The following is a 15,074-nucleotide window of genomic DNA, read 5'->3' on the forward strand; positions in this document are numbered from 1 at the left end:
AAGCCGCGGCCATTATTAAATCCAGTTAGTTGTGTCTAGTGTTCTGTGTATGTTTGGAGTTTATGTCGCCTACCGTCCTATGTTACATCACTTACACTTTTAAAGTGAAACATGTCGTCACTTACACACCTGCAAATCATGTAGTGTTTACATATTTTTCCAATATACATATATATATATATATATATATATATATATATATATATATATATATAAATATTGTATCCAAGAATAGGAAAAGGGGGGGGGGGGCAGGGGATTTTTTTACGGTACACTATATAAAGAAACAGAGATTTCTTAAAAAAGAATTCATAGCTTTAATATTGGAAATATGTTAAAATTATTTTGGAAAAACCAAAATAGCAAAAATATAATAACAAATACACTTTTTATACAAAAGATTACATGACACAAAGTATAGGGGATCCTGAAAATGTTAGTTGCTGAGAATGATCATGTGTCCTCCCGACATGTTTCGCGTTTTTGCTTCTTCAGGGGAGTATGCAACTAACATGAACATAAACACAAAAAAAGGTTTAAGAATACAGAAAATACATTTATGCCATACAATTGGATACACATAAATTTCAGAACATTAAGTATGAAATTGGTCTCAATTCGCTCAGTCCAAGGAGGTACTATGCTTACCCAGGTATAATCATTCCCGGCATCGCAACCCACAAGCCAATAGATGGTGAAATAGGTGGCAAGAATTGGGTGACAGGATCAAATGCTAAAAACAACCCAGCCCCACGCAGGGCATAGATGGAGGTAGACAAGCGCTACAAAGATCAAAAACAAAATCCAGAGATAAGTACCAAGTTTACAAATCCAGCACAGGTATTGAAAAATGTTAGTTTGTAACAGAAAGGGTAACTGATATCAATCCCTAAATTATAAGAGGGAATTGGGGCTGAAAAACAAGCCTCCATAGTAGAACATGAGATACTCATTATCAAAGGAATGAAACAATTGATTTTAATTACGCTTAATTGGTAGCTTGTAAAAAGTGGCTGCTGGGGGTATACTACCAATATACTGTTAAAGAAAGTGAAAGGAATAAAAATTATTTATTTTTACCTGCAGTTAGAGTCAAAGATGGAAGAGTTAATTCCATATGATAATATTGGTGCAGTACAAATGCAACAGATTACAAAGAAAGAATCAATTGATTCAGTGTGGTATTTTGTAAATTACAGAGTGCAGCGGTATGCTGCCACTGCCAGGCTTGCTGAACCCACAAGCAAATAAAAAGAAGGATGAATAGATATGGGTATAGAAAGATGAGAAACAGTGTTGTAACAGTATGAAGTTCAACTAAAAAAAGTATATTTACCAAAAGGAAAAGGCAGCATGGCGGTAGTATCTGTGCTGAACCTGCACTACAGATGAAGTGACAGCGCTGCCTTTTGTATCCCCCATCCATCGAGCCGGCGTCTGACGTCACCGGCTCGATGCGGACAGCCATAGGTGGAAGCAGTGAGCATGTGCAAAGCCTTCCAAGTCGGCATTTAAACTACCAACCCCATAATGCCTCAGTGCTGACACGAGGTTCATTTGGATACATGCTGATGGAGATAGGGCTATGCTAGCTCTCCGCCCTTAAAGGGGCGGGAAGACACAAGCCTGCATAGAGGGCAGATAAAACGACGATTGTCATGGCTTTTAACCCTTGAGGGGATTACATGCTCCCTTCCACCTCAAATCGGGAGCCGCCTGGGGATATGACCCAGCGGCGCCCTTGGGTGTCCATATGCCCTTGCATACTTGGAGCAAGGGAAGATAAAAAACAGAGGATCCGGTCCCAAATCACAAAATAGTAAGGCTTAGGAATGCGGTGTAGGGAAGGAGGGAAAAAGCAAAGCTCCTCAATGTGGGTGGGACTCATAGAGAGCAACAGAGATCCCCAAGTGTGCAAACCATGAAACCCACCTTGGGCCAAGCATAGCGAGACATTAAACGGTATATATTACCTGTACAGCGTTAATAGTAATTAGAAATGACATTTTTTGATGTACAGAGATATTTTTAAATATAACATAAACATATCAATAAAGAAAAATAAAAATAAAAATAAAATAAAAAAATAATAAAAAACAAAAAGAAAACCAAATAAATTGGGGAGAGGGTAGGAGGAATAGAGGGAAGGGAGAAAGGATAAACAAAAAGGGGAAAAAAGGGATATCACTTCTCTCTCTTCATGCCAGGCTCCACGGGGGCTCACAGCTGAGGTATGAGGGTTCATGAAACAAACAAACAGAGATTAGCTATAGAAAAGATCTGTAGCTTATATTTTCATTGAAACCAGGGTATTTTGTGGCTTTTAGGATAAAGATCCACTTGGCTTCAGTTTGTAAGAGAAGCTTGTCCACTGAGCCACCTCTTGAGTTTAGAGGTATATGGGCCAGGGCTGAAAATCGTATCCAGTTGGGGTCAAAGGCATGATGGGTGCCTATGTGCCTGCTTATGGCTGTAATAATTTTTTTATTGAGAATGGGTTTGATGTGGTCTTTTATGCGGATAGAAAATAGTCTTTTAGTTTTACCCACGTAAAATCCTCCACAACGGCATTGGGCCAAATACACAACGCCTGGAGTGGAGCATGTAACGTGGAATTTCGAAACAAACAGGTTGCCATTTGGCAGTCTGATCTTTCGAGAATTATATATATAGGGACACATGTCACATTGCCCGCATGAATAAGTGCCTGGATATTTAGGTTTAGTTTCACCTGAGAAGTCCTGAAAGTGACTTCTAACTAAGCTGTCCTTGAGTGATTGAGGTCTCATATAGGTGATTGATGGTACATCGTTTATGTACTGATTAACAATAGAGTCGGCTTTTAGAAGAGGCCAGAACTTATTAATTATAGCACGGAAAGAATGATGTTGGTTAGAGTATTTGGTAATGATACGTACTTTATTATCAAAATTTTTTTGTTTATTAGAGAAGAGAAGGGAAGTCCTATCTTTATTTTTTACTCTATTATATGATTTTTTTCAGAGATACATGACTGTATCCACGTGCTCTGAGTCTATTATATAAGTCATTGGCTGCAATCTTAAAGTCAGAGTCAGTACTGCAATTACGTTTGGCCCTTAAATACTGGCTATAAGGGATGCTCTTAAGGAGAGGTTTTGGATGAAAGCTTGTCGCATGCAAGACTGTATTGCCTGCAGTGGGCTTTCTGTATAAGGCAGAATATACATGTCCAGTGGCTGCCTTATGTATATTCATATTACATATTACATGTATATTCTGCCTTATACAGAAAGCCCACTGCAGGCAATACAGTCTTGCATGCGACAAGCTTTCATCCAAAACCTCTCCTTAAGAGCATCCCTTATAGCCAGTATTTAAGGGCCAAACGTAATTGCAGTACTGACTCTGACTTTAAGATTGCAGCCAATGACTTATATAATAGACTCAGAGCACGTGGATACAGTCATGTATCTCTGAAAAAATCATATAATAGAGTAAAAAATAAAGATAGGACTTCCCTTCTCTTCTCTAATAAACAAAAAAATTTTGATAATAAAGTACGTATCATTACCAAATACTCTAACCAACATCATTCTTTCCGTGCTATAATTAATAAGTTCTGGCCTCTTCTAAAAGCCGACTCTATTGTTAATCAGTACATAAACGATGTACCATCAATCACCTATATGAGACCTCAATCACTCAAGGACAGCTTAGTTAGAAGTCACTTTCAGGACTTCTCAGGTGAAACTAAACCTAAATATCCAGGCACTTATTCATGCGGGCAATGTGACATGTGTCCCTATATATATAATTCTCGAAAGATCAGACTGCCAAATGGCAACCTGTTTGTTTCGAAATTCCACGTTACATGCTCCACTCCAGGCGTTGTGTATTTGGCCCAATGCCGTTGTGGAGGATTTTACGTGGGTAAAACTAAAAGACTATTTTCTATCCGCATAAAAGACCACATCAAACCCATTCTCAATAAAAAAATTATTACAGCCATAAGCAGGCACATAGGCACCCATCATGCCTTTGACCCCAACTGGATACGATTTTCAGCCCTGGCCCATATACCTCTAAACTCAAGAGGTGGCTCAGTGGACAAGCTTCTCTTACAAACTGAAGCCAAGTGGATCTTTATCCTAAAAGCCACAAAATACCCTGGTTTCAATGAAAATATAAGCTACAGATCTTTTCTATAGCTAATCTCTGTTTGTTTGTTTCATGAACCCTCATACCTCAGCTGTGAGCCCCCGTGGAGCCTGGCATGAAGAGAGAGAAGTGATATCCCTTTTTTCCCCTTTTTGTTTATCCTTTCTCCCTTCCCTCTATTCCTCCTACCCTCTCCCCAATTTATTTGGTTTTCTTTTTGTTTTTTATTATTTTTTTATTTTATTTTTATTTTTATTTTTCTTTATTGATATGTTTATGTTATATTTAAAAATATCTCTGTACATCAAAAAATGTCATTTCTAATTACTATTAACGCTGTACAGGTAATATATACCGTTTAATGTCTCGCTATGCTTGGCCCAAGGTGGGTTTCATGGTTTGCACACTTGGGGATCTCTGTTGCTCTCTATGAGTCCCACCCACATTGAGGAGCTTTGCTTTTTCCCTCCTTCCCTACACCGCATTCCTAAGCCTTACTATTTTGTGATTTGGGACCGGATCCTCTGTTTTTTATCTTCCCTTGCTCCAAGTATGCAAGGGCATATGGACACCCAAGGGCGCCGCTGGGTCATATCCCCAGGCGGCTCCCGATTTGAGGTGGAAGGGAGCATGTAATCCCCTCAAGGGTTAAAAGCCATGACAATCGTCGTTTTATCTGCCCTCTATGCAGGCTTGTGTCTTCCCGCCCCTTTAAGGGCGGAGAGCTAGCATAGCCCTATCTCCATCAGCATGTATCCAAATGAACCTCGTGTCAGCACTGAGGCATTATGGGGTTGGTAGTTTAAATGCCGACTTGGAAGGCTTTGCACATGCTCACTGCTTCCACCTATGGCTGTCCGCATCGAGCCGGTGACGTCAGACGCCGGCTCGATGGATGGGGGATACAAAAGGCAGCGCTGTCACTTCATCTGTAGTGCAGGTTCAGCACAGATACTACCGCCATGCTGCCTTTTCCTTTTGGTAAATATACTTTTTTTAGTTGAACTTCATACTGTTACAACACTGTTTCTCATCTTTCTATACCCATATCTATTCATCCTTCTTTTTATTTGCTTGTAGGTTCAGCAAGCCTGGCAGTGGCAGCATACCGCTGCACTCTGTAATTTACAAAATACCACACTGAATCAATTGATTCTTTCTTTGTAATCTGTTGCATTTGTACTGCACCAATATTATCATATGGAATTAACTCTTCCATCTTTGACTCTAACTGCAGGTAAAAATAAATAATTTTTATTCCTTTCACTTTCTTTAACAGTATATTGGTAGTATACCCCCAGCAGCCACTTTTTACAAGCTACCAATTAAGCGTAATTAAAATCAATTGTTTCATTCCTTTGATAATGAGTATCTCATGTTCTACTATGGAGGCTTGTTTTTCAGCCCCAATTCCCTCTTATAATTTAGGGATTGATATCAGTTACCCTTTCTGTTACAAACTAACATTTTTCAATACCTGTGCTGGATTTGTAAACTTGGTACTTATCTCTGGATTTTGTTTTTGATCTTTGTAGCGCTTGTCTACCTCCATCTATGCCCTGCGTGGGGCTGGGTTGTTTTTAGCATTTGATCCTGTCACCCAATTCTTGCCACCTATTTCACCATCTATTGGCTTGTGGGTTGCGATGCCGGGAATGATTATACCTGGGTAAGCATAGTACCTCCTTGGACTGAGCGAATTGAGACCAATTTCATACTTAATGTTCTGAAATTTATGTGTATCCAATTGTATGGCATAAATGTATTTTCTGTATTCTTAAACCTTTTTTTGTGTTTATGTTCATGTTAGTTGCATACTCCCCTGAAGAAGCAAAAACGCGAAACATGTCGGGAGGACACATGATCATTCTCAACAACTAACATTTTCAGGATCCCCTATACTTTGTGTCATGTAATCTTTTGTATAAAAAAGTGTATTTGTTATTATATTTTTGCTATTTTGGTTTTTCCAAAATAATTTTAACATATTTCCAATATTAAAGCTATGAATTCTTTTTTAAGAAATCTCTGTTTCTTTATATAGTGTACCGTAAAAAAATCCCCTGCCCCCCCCCTTTTCCTATTCTTGGATACAATATTTATAGAATTATTAGGGGATGAGGTACCTTTAACAGTAATGTGTCTCTGGGATAGTGTGGACCAACTTATTTCCATATATATATATATGTATGTGTATATATATATATATATATATATATATATATATATATATATATATATATATATATATATATATATACACATATATATATGTAGTACTAAACTAACCCCCGAAGGAGCTGCTGGTTATGTTTGGCCTTCTGTTCTCCTTGTGGCACGTCTAGGGGATGTCCTGTGCTAAATAGCCCAGTAACTTGAGACTGACAACAGATCCACTTGAATGGATTTTATTTGCAAACTCAAACCATTGAACAGTCTTTCAACTTGGGATCAGAGGGTTGGAAGGGAAGTTCAGGTACTCTTAGTGTCAAAGTAAAAAAAAAGTTCAAAAACTTGCTTACTTTGACTGCGTCCAGAGAATAGCCATTCGGAGCTGGATGGTCACCCAGGTTGGACAGTCCCTCTCTCACAAGGCCTAGCAGCCGACAAGGTGCTTACTCAGGAACAAGTCTCTGCCACAGACATTGTTGTAGAATGTACAAAATAATGTCTCTGCCACAGACATTGTTGTAGAACATGTAGGGAAACTAAACTTGAAACCCTGTAGGATACCTGGATCTTTCAGCCTGCTTGGCGATATCCACAAGACCGGATTCTCTTGGTTACTTCAGCCCTTCCAGGCTCTTGTTAAGAAAACCAACCTGTACGTGGTGTTCTTCTAAAGAGTCCTCCCCTGGAATGCTTGAAGTACTCTGGGTCTCTCCCGGACCAGAGACGGCACCCAACCACCTCAGAATCCTCCTTTAGTTTCCTTGCCTCAGGCTAGCCAGCCCCGAGACATTAAAGTCGGGTGGATGCGCACCCCAGGCCATAGCCTTCCTGGAGGCTGGTCAGGAGGACCAGGTCCATGAAGTCAGCACATCATACTGGACCGGAACCCCTAACTACGTGATGTCTGCATCTTAAATACCCTCTCCCAGAGGGCACAGCGAGAGGGCCATTCCCACTGACCTGGCTTCCGAAAGAGAGTAACTTAAGCACCTAACCAGACCATAGTTCCACGCCTGACACAAGAGACAGTGCCCCCTGTGGCCAGGCTGAACATCTCACAGTCCAGTCAGACTGATGCAGAGGTCCAATTTAGACAAATAAACCCAAACCAAACTGCAGTTTAGATAAAGTTTAACTCTGAAAAACGCATATCGCGTGCTCTTCAAGAGCCGCCGCTACATATATATATATATATATATATATATATATATATATATATGTATGTATATATAGTGTTTCTAACCTGCTCTACCTGTTTTGTGAAAGCCAGGGGGTCTTTTAACTGTCTTGAGGGTCTGATCAAGGAAGAAGGAAGTCAATAATCTTCTTCCTTCCTCCTCCATTCTCCAGGGATTGTCTCTTCTCTCCTTGATTCTCCACCTCTGGGCTGGACTATCTGGGAAGGAGAGTTCTCACAGAGATCGCCAGTGAGTTGCTGAGATTACACCTTCAAAAACTGTCCATTTCTGTCAATTACAGATTCTCTGTGTGCTGAGATAAACAGTGGAAAAATATGTTCTCCCCTGATCATCTCAGTATCATAAACCGATAATGATCTGAGATGAGCTGCGAACATAAGGATCAGAGCTATTCTCGGTTTAATAAACAGACACCATAGCTTGTTTGAATCTTCTAATTTAGATTCCTATACTACCATGGCTCCATCAAGGGCCATCTTTGTGGTACACTGGATGGTTGACCTTATTTGGGTTTCTAACATCACCCTCTGTTGAATCATGGAAGTTACAATTAGAACAATTCTACTTATCAACTATGAGGAGCCATCAACAAGCATTCATTATTATGGTCTTGATGGATAGCTTTTCAATCCAATCTAGTGGCACAGATTTTTTTTTTTGGGGGGGGGGGGTCCAAGTTGGAACTCAGGAAGTGTGAGCAGTAAAGTATGAGGATCCAATTATGCCATAGACCCCCTAGCTTCTTTCTAGCATGCTGCACATATTTGTGGATCTTCTGGTTCTAGGAACTGACAATCCCATCAAAATTTATATTCGAGAACTCTGTCAATGTGCTTTACCAGTGAGTACTAGATGTTCTGCAATTGCATAATAGTCTCAATCGGAACTGTAATGGACTGTATGTCTGTATCCGAACATACTTAAATTCTAATTTGCAATAACCTATTTTGTTGAATAGTGATTGCTATTCTCTCATGCATTCAATGTGCTGTCTTTAAGATCTACTGTCATTTAGCTGCAGATCAAAGGGAATGAACTTCAATCTGTATATGATGTTAGAATATGCTAGAAAACATGAAGTGTAGTATAAAGTATCCATGACTGCTTCTCCTCTCTGCCAATCCCTTCACTGTTTTCCTTTACCCCACTGTGTAAAATTCAAAATGCTAACCATAACATACAAGGCCATTCACAACATCGCCCCCATCTACATCACCAACCTCATCTGCAGATATCGCCCACATTGACCCCTCTGCTCCTCCCAGGACCTCCTGCTCTCTAGCTCCCTTGTTACCTCCTCCCATGCTCGCAAGACTTCTCCAGAGCCTCTACCATCCTCTGAAACTCCCTGCCCCAGTATATCCAATCAGCCCCTACCCTGTCCACCTTTAGGAGATCCCTGAAAACTCATTTTTTCAGGGAAGCCTAACCCACACCCACCTAACAACTGTCCCCGAGCCACCCCCATCAAATCAATCTCTGCAGCTATTACCTCCCTTTAGTTTGTAAGCTCTATGAGCCGGGCCCTCTTGTACCTTTTGTACTGAACTGTACTGTAATTGTGTTGTCCCCCCTATACATTGTAAAGTGCTGCATAAACTGTTGGTGCTATATAAATTGTGTATAATATAATAATAATAATAATAATAATAATAATAATAATAATAAAGTATAAAATAAAACCTTAAATAAAAAAAAAATAAAAAAAAATTTTCTTTGTGATTCCCAAAAACTTTATAACAAAATGTATATGATTTACGAAAAAAATGTAAAGGCTACTATTGCTGACCTCCTACTGAAATTAATAGTCAAATTCAAACCAGTTTCAAAATCCCATAGTCAATTACAAAAAATGCTAAACAATTTTAGCAATCAAGATTATTGTATCTGAGGAGTATTTAAATTGTACGCCAGGGATAACTAGAAATTAATTCCAAGGACACAATAATATTTATATATTTATATATATACATATATATATATATATATATATATAAGCTCACTGAGCATTATACTTATTATTATTATTAAATTAAAATAACACAGCAAATTATACCCAGAGCTCATTCTCACACACATTTGGATTATCTTATTTCAGGATCATTTTATCAACAGGTCCTTGATATTTTCTATGCTTTACACCCTTTGTTCACGATTTACAGTCCAAGAAAAATCATAAAGAATTGTTTATTTGTACACATATATTTGTGTTGTTTTATTTTATTTGTATATTATTTAATTCTAAAGCAAAATTTCCAGTCTTTGAAATTATAATAATTGTCAAGGTACTGATTGACTAATGAGTAGGCATCCTGATATTTTAAAATACAAAAATGAAAGCAACGCTCTTTATGATGACGGCAATGAGGTTTACTTGTCAGCAGTCAAACTATGTCAAGTCTTAAAACTGATTGCACCTGTGATATTGAAAAAAGCCATGGTACCTAAAATTCTTCATAGGCAACACTTTAAAAGCCTTTACAGCTCATCAATTTAGAGTCTACCATGAAATATGCCCCAATAAGAATCACCCTGACCCATCTTGGAAGCCCTGCAGAAAGAAGGGAAGAAAAGCAGGAACTTCATATTTCTTCCGACAGCTCATCATTCGTGGAGGTAACTTTAGCAGGGATTGGAAGGGTGGCGAGAGAGTGTGAGTTCACATTTTATGATTTTTTTTCTGAAAAGGTGAATCAACATCAATTACATATTTCGAACTAGACTTGTTCACAGTGGAAAATTTTGTTTAGTTTAGTTTTGTTTTCATTCGTAAAATACATCATTTTGTTCTGTTATATTCGTTATGGTAAGTTAATAGACATGTGCATTCGTTTTCATCCGAATGCATTTTCGTCTGAATTTTGGGTATTTTCATTTTCGTTTTAACAAACGATAATGAACGTGCAGAATCCGAAAACCGAAAGATCAGATATAAACAAATGCTTTATTTTCGTTTTCGTTGTGACAACAGTTCGATACAGATAGGAGATTCGACATGAGGCTGACAATAGCAATCTGTGTCCATCGAGCCTCTGGTTGAATGTGCCTAACCTTAGCTGTATTAGTCCAAGATTATTCTACATAGACAGAAAAGATTCGACATTGTAGAGACAATAGCAAAAAGGTCAAATGTGCCGAAACCTAACTCTATTAGTCCAAGATTATTCGACATAGAGAGAAAAGATTCGACATGACGATTCGACGAAGAAGTCACCGCGAGCGGACATTGATGGTCAAATGCTCCGCCCATAGGCTATAGAAGAATTCTAATGTTGGTTGACTAGTAATTATAATGAATAAATATAATTATTACTAGTGTCATACAACATTAGAATTCTACTATAGCTTGTAGGCGGAACATTCGACCAGAAATGTACGTCATACAGTTTAGCTTAATCTTCTTAGAACATTCTTAGAACATTCGATAGACACCATAAGCCTTCAATGACAGATTCGTCCTTAATTATTTTGGATTTTCGGACAAATGTAAATTTTAACGAAACAAAATAAATAAAAATGATGTTTGGGTGTAACTAAATAAATTTATTTTTCGAACGAAAACGAAATTCCGTAACTAAATATTTCAGTGTGCATATGTCTATACGTTAATTTATGTTATTTCTTTAGTGTATAGATATTCGTTATAACAAATCGATTTGTTTTATTGTTTATTGTTTATTTTTTTGGATAATTTGTTATATATATATATATATATATATATATATATATATATATATATATACTGTATTTGCTGGCGTATAAGACTACCTTTTACACTTAAAAAAAATGCCCAAAAATCGGGGGTCGTCTTATACGCCGGGTATACAGGTATACAATGCTGCTCGATGGACATCAGCCCCCAAATGTCTGGTAATACTGTATGTGGCTTCAGCTACAAACAGTATACGCCGTTGAGCCAATCCCAGCGAGCAATGTATTCTATTAATGAATACAGAGCCAGCTTGGATTGGAGTAACAACCTCTGCCAATCCGAGCAGGCTACATAGAGTAGCCTGCTCGGATTGGCTTTGAGAGAGAGAGAGAGAGAGGCAAGGGCTGATGATGCTACAGCCTCTGCCAATCCAAGCAGGCGTTGTATTCATTAAAATAGTACACCGCTCACCATACTTCCCTGGGTAAATCCATTCACTGATCTCCTACTACTATACATCCTGCTGTTTGCCTTTGAGGTCCCAGGCACCCAAGAGGGACAGGTAAATCTGGGACATATGACAGGGGGGTTATTAAATGCATTTTGGTGGACAATTCCCATAGAATGTGACCCAAAAGTGGTATAGGTTTGGTTAGTGAAAAATTCTACTTTCCAGAGTTGTGGCATTCAATAGATCTCTGTTTGTGTTATTATTGTTTGATTTACTTTATGACATAACACAGCATGGTGGATGAGTAGTTGGCATTCTTGCTTTGTGTTTTTTAATGGTTCTAATGTTTTTTTTAAATGGTGTTGCCTCAGAAGAGGGGTAGTCTTATACCGCAAGTATTGCCCAAAACCTATGTTTTCACTTGAAAAATAGGGGGTCGTCTTATACGCCCAGTCGCCTTATACGCCGGCAAATACGGTATATATATATATATGTATATATTTGTGATTTGTGATATATTTGCGATAATGAATCGTAATTCGGAAAGTTGGTTGTTGCGGGAGATTGGAAGCTCTAAGGAGCGGGGCCCTCTGATCCCTCCTGTATTGATTTGTATTGTAACTGTACTGTCTGCCCCCACTTTGTAAAGCGCTGCGCAAACTGTTGGCACTATATAAATAATAAAAATGATAATAATAATATTGAATCCATTAACTCACACAATGACAATGTCTCTTCTGCTGCTTTTCAAAACTCATCTCCTCTGCTCAAATGCAATAAGACACCCTTCTCAGGAATGCACTTTGCCAGTGGTTGTGCTGTGGCCCTGCTACTGGCACCCAGAGGAACCTGATTTTTAGAGGCTGAATCCATTAGGGCTGCTTTCATACTGGAGCGACGGGTCCATTAGAGGCTCTTTGTGGCCGCTAGCGGGGGGGTCACTTTTAACCCCCACTAGCGGCCAAAGAAAGGGTTTGAACTGCTCGTGTTGTGGTGCTTCCGAATAGCTTTTCAGGTGTTTTCGGAAGAGCTGCCCGTTCATTCCAATGGGCAGGGGCAATGTAGGAGCGCTGTATAAAACTGCTTACAGGACTTTTTTCCCCGTCCCGCAAGCACACAGCCCCAGTGTGAAGGCATGAGAGGCAGGTTTCAGGCACTTTGCAGGCGCTATTTTTAGGGTAAAATGTATGTGAAAGTAGCCTTACACACACACACACAATAGCTCATCTGCTGCTTCTCAAAACTCGTCTCCTCTGCTCAAATACAACATCCTTCTCACTCAATGCTCAGGAATACACATTGCCAGTATTATTAATCCAACCTCCAGCACAAAATCAATCCGCTGATTTGGCTGCAAGATTTACTCTGAGTCAACCTGCTGTTTCATTAGACCTTTAACAAATTAAACTTCCTGGCGGTATGATTATTTCCGATTTTTGATGCTCAAAGCGGTACATTGTTTTCCATGAAAATTTGGCGTTTTATATTGTAGGCCTGTAATTCTTAGGAATAACACACTTAAATTTGTCCAAACAAGAGTCTAGTACACATCCCGGGTATGATAAAGTTTGAAACACAAAATCATAATTTAAAATATAATACATAACTATGAATAATTATAACAATATATATATAATATAATGATTAAAAAAATTATTCAATAATGTAATCAAATCAAAAACACTGAAATTTGCTCAGTTGCAGAATTGTCGCTGTCATTACTTTCAGTGTTTGATGACGGATCTCTCCACAAATCGCTATCGCTCAATTCTGCAAATGATTCTAATTTATTATCACTGTTTTCTAGCTGGTTGAAAACCACTTGTGATGTAAAGGGACGGTTTTGGTTGTTATGGACAATCTCCAGTTTCCAGGCAGAAAGAACAGTATTTATAATATAAAAAAATTCTTTCGTATTAGTTGAAATTCATTATTTTTTCTATGGACATTCGGATGCATCCAAATGTCCAAAAAATTTAAAAATTTGGCCAAATTTCGATTAGTTACGAAACAAATTGCAGTTCTATTTTGAACTGCAGGATTCATCACAGATCAGATCAACTCTTTAAAGTCACTCTTTTAAATAACTCTTTAAATAAAAACTCTTTAATTCACACATTAAAGTAATCAAAACCTAGAAAAATTGGAGAGAAAATAATATAAAATTTGCTAAATTTGGCCACTTCTGGTTATGATATACAAATTTACAAACCTGTGAAAAAGTTGAATGCTTAATGTAGGCATATGTATTGGTTGACTGCAAGAAAAAAGCTTTAACACTACTCTGAAAAATGGGCCATTGTTGCCAGGGGGCTGACATTCTTGGCAGTATGCTATTATAAACATGATATATATATATATATATATATATATATATATATATATATATATATATAAAACTGTATCTGCCCTGAAGAAATGGTATCAGTTTTTTAGGGGTTGACCGATACCATTTTTTTTTTGTCTGCCTTTCAGGCCGATTGGCTGATAGCCGAAATCAGTTGCCAATATTCTGTAGATTTAAAGTATTTATGTAAACATCCCTTATGACAGTAATAAACAGCGACAAGTACTCTTGATGGAGGGATCGGGGGACTATAAGACCCCAAATCCCTCCTCTGCACTTGAAAGTATTCAAAACAGTAAGATCGGCATTTTCAAATTTTAAATTTTCAAAACCTTCTATTTTTAAAAACTGGCGCCTTTAGGGTGCCAGTAATCCGGAAGTGATATCATGACATCGCTTCCGGGTTTTTAGATCTGAGCCCCGAACAAAGCCGATCTTGGTTTTGTTTGGGTTTCTGGCCAGCCGGATGTACCGGCTTGTCGCTCGGGGCTTCCCGGTGGGATGGGAGACCTGGACAAAGAGGCAGAAGGCGGAGGGAGGGGGGAGTGGCCCTTCCCGCTGCTTGTAGTAACATCTGAGCGGCTGCTGAGCTGCATTGGTTGATATTACAATAAAGCTGACCATCCGCTCCAAAGAATGGTACTGGGGTGAAGGTCAATGAGCATACACGCTGATCACTGATGAGGCAACGATGGCCTAGGTTACTTCCTCTCTAGGACTCCGAATCCACACAGACTCATAGAATACCTTTTAAGCGAGGGATGTCCACACTCTGACCTTCTTCCAGGTGTTTAAAATGGTATAAAGGACACTGACTGGCGGGAATTTACCTGTGAAGCTTCACAGGTGGATTCCCATTGTTTTGCTCAGTACAGGGCCCACGCTTTTTAAACACTTCAGCCCCGGAAGATTTTACCCCCTTCCTGACCAGAGCACTTTTTACAACTTGCCACTGTGTCGCTTTAACTGACAATTGCGCAGTCGTGCGACTCTGTACCCAAACGAAATTTGCGTCTTTTTCCCCACAAATAGAGCTTTCTTTTGGTGGTATATTTGTGTTTTTTTTGCACTACAAACTAAAAAACAGCGACATTTAGAAAAAAATATATATTT

General features: G+C 38.7%; 2 long non-coding RNA genes across 2 annotated transcripts; one reads left to right on the forward strand and one right to left on the reverse strand.

Annotated features, from left to right (window-relative positions):
• Nucleotides 1-303: 303 nt before the first annotated feature.
• LOC143963872 (uncharacterized) lies at nucleotides 304-1,232 on the reverse strand. The gene is made up of 3 exons (XR_013271048.1): nucleotides 1,081-1,232; nucleotides 649-782; nucleotides 304-507 (listed from the first exon to the last, which is right to left on the reverse strand). It is a non-coding gene; the product is annotated as an uncharacterized LOC143963872 (long non-coding RNA).
• A 3,993-nt stretch (nucleotides 1,233-5,225) lies between these two features.
• Nucleotides 5,226-6,051, forward strand: LOC143963873 (uncharacterized). The gene is made up of 3 exons (XR_013271049.1): nucleotides 5,226-5,377; nucleotides 5,676-5,809; nucleotides 5,951-6,051. It is a non-coding gene; the product is annotated as an uncharacterized LOC143963873 (long non-coding RNA).
• Nucleotides 6,052-15,074: the final 9,023 nt, after the last annotated feature.

Source organism: Lithobates pipiens, unplaced genomic scaffold (assembly GCF_037356315.1).
Source record: "Lithobates pipiens isolate NorthernLeopardFrog02 unplaced genomic scaffold, aLitPip1_a1.2 Scaffold_8, whole genome shotgun sequence".
NCBI classification, from domain to species: domain Eukaryota; kingdom Metazoa; phylum Chordata; class Amphibia; order Anura; family Ranidae; genus Lithobates; species Lithobates pipiens.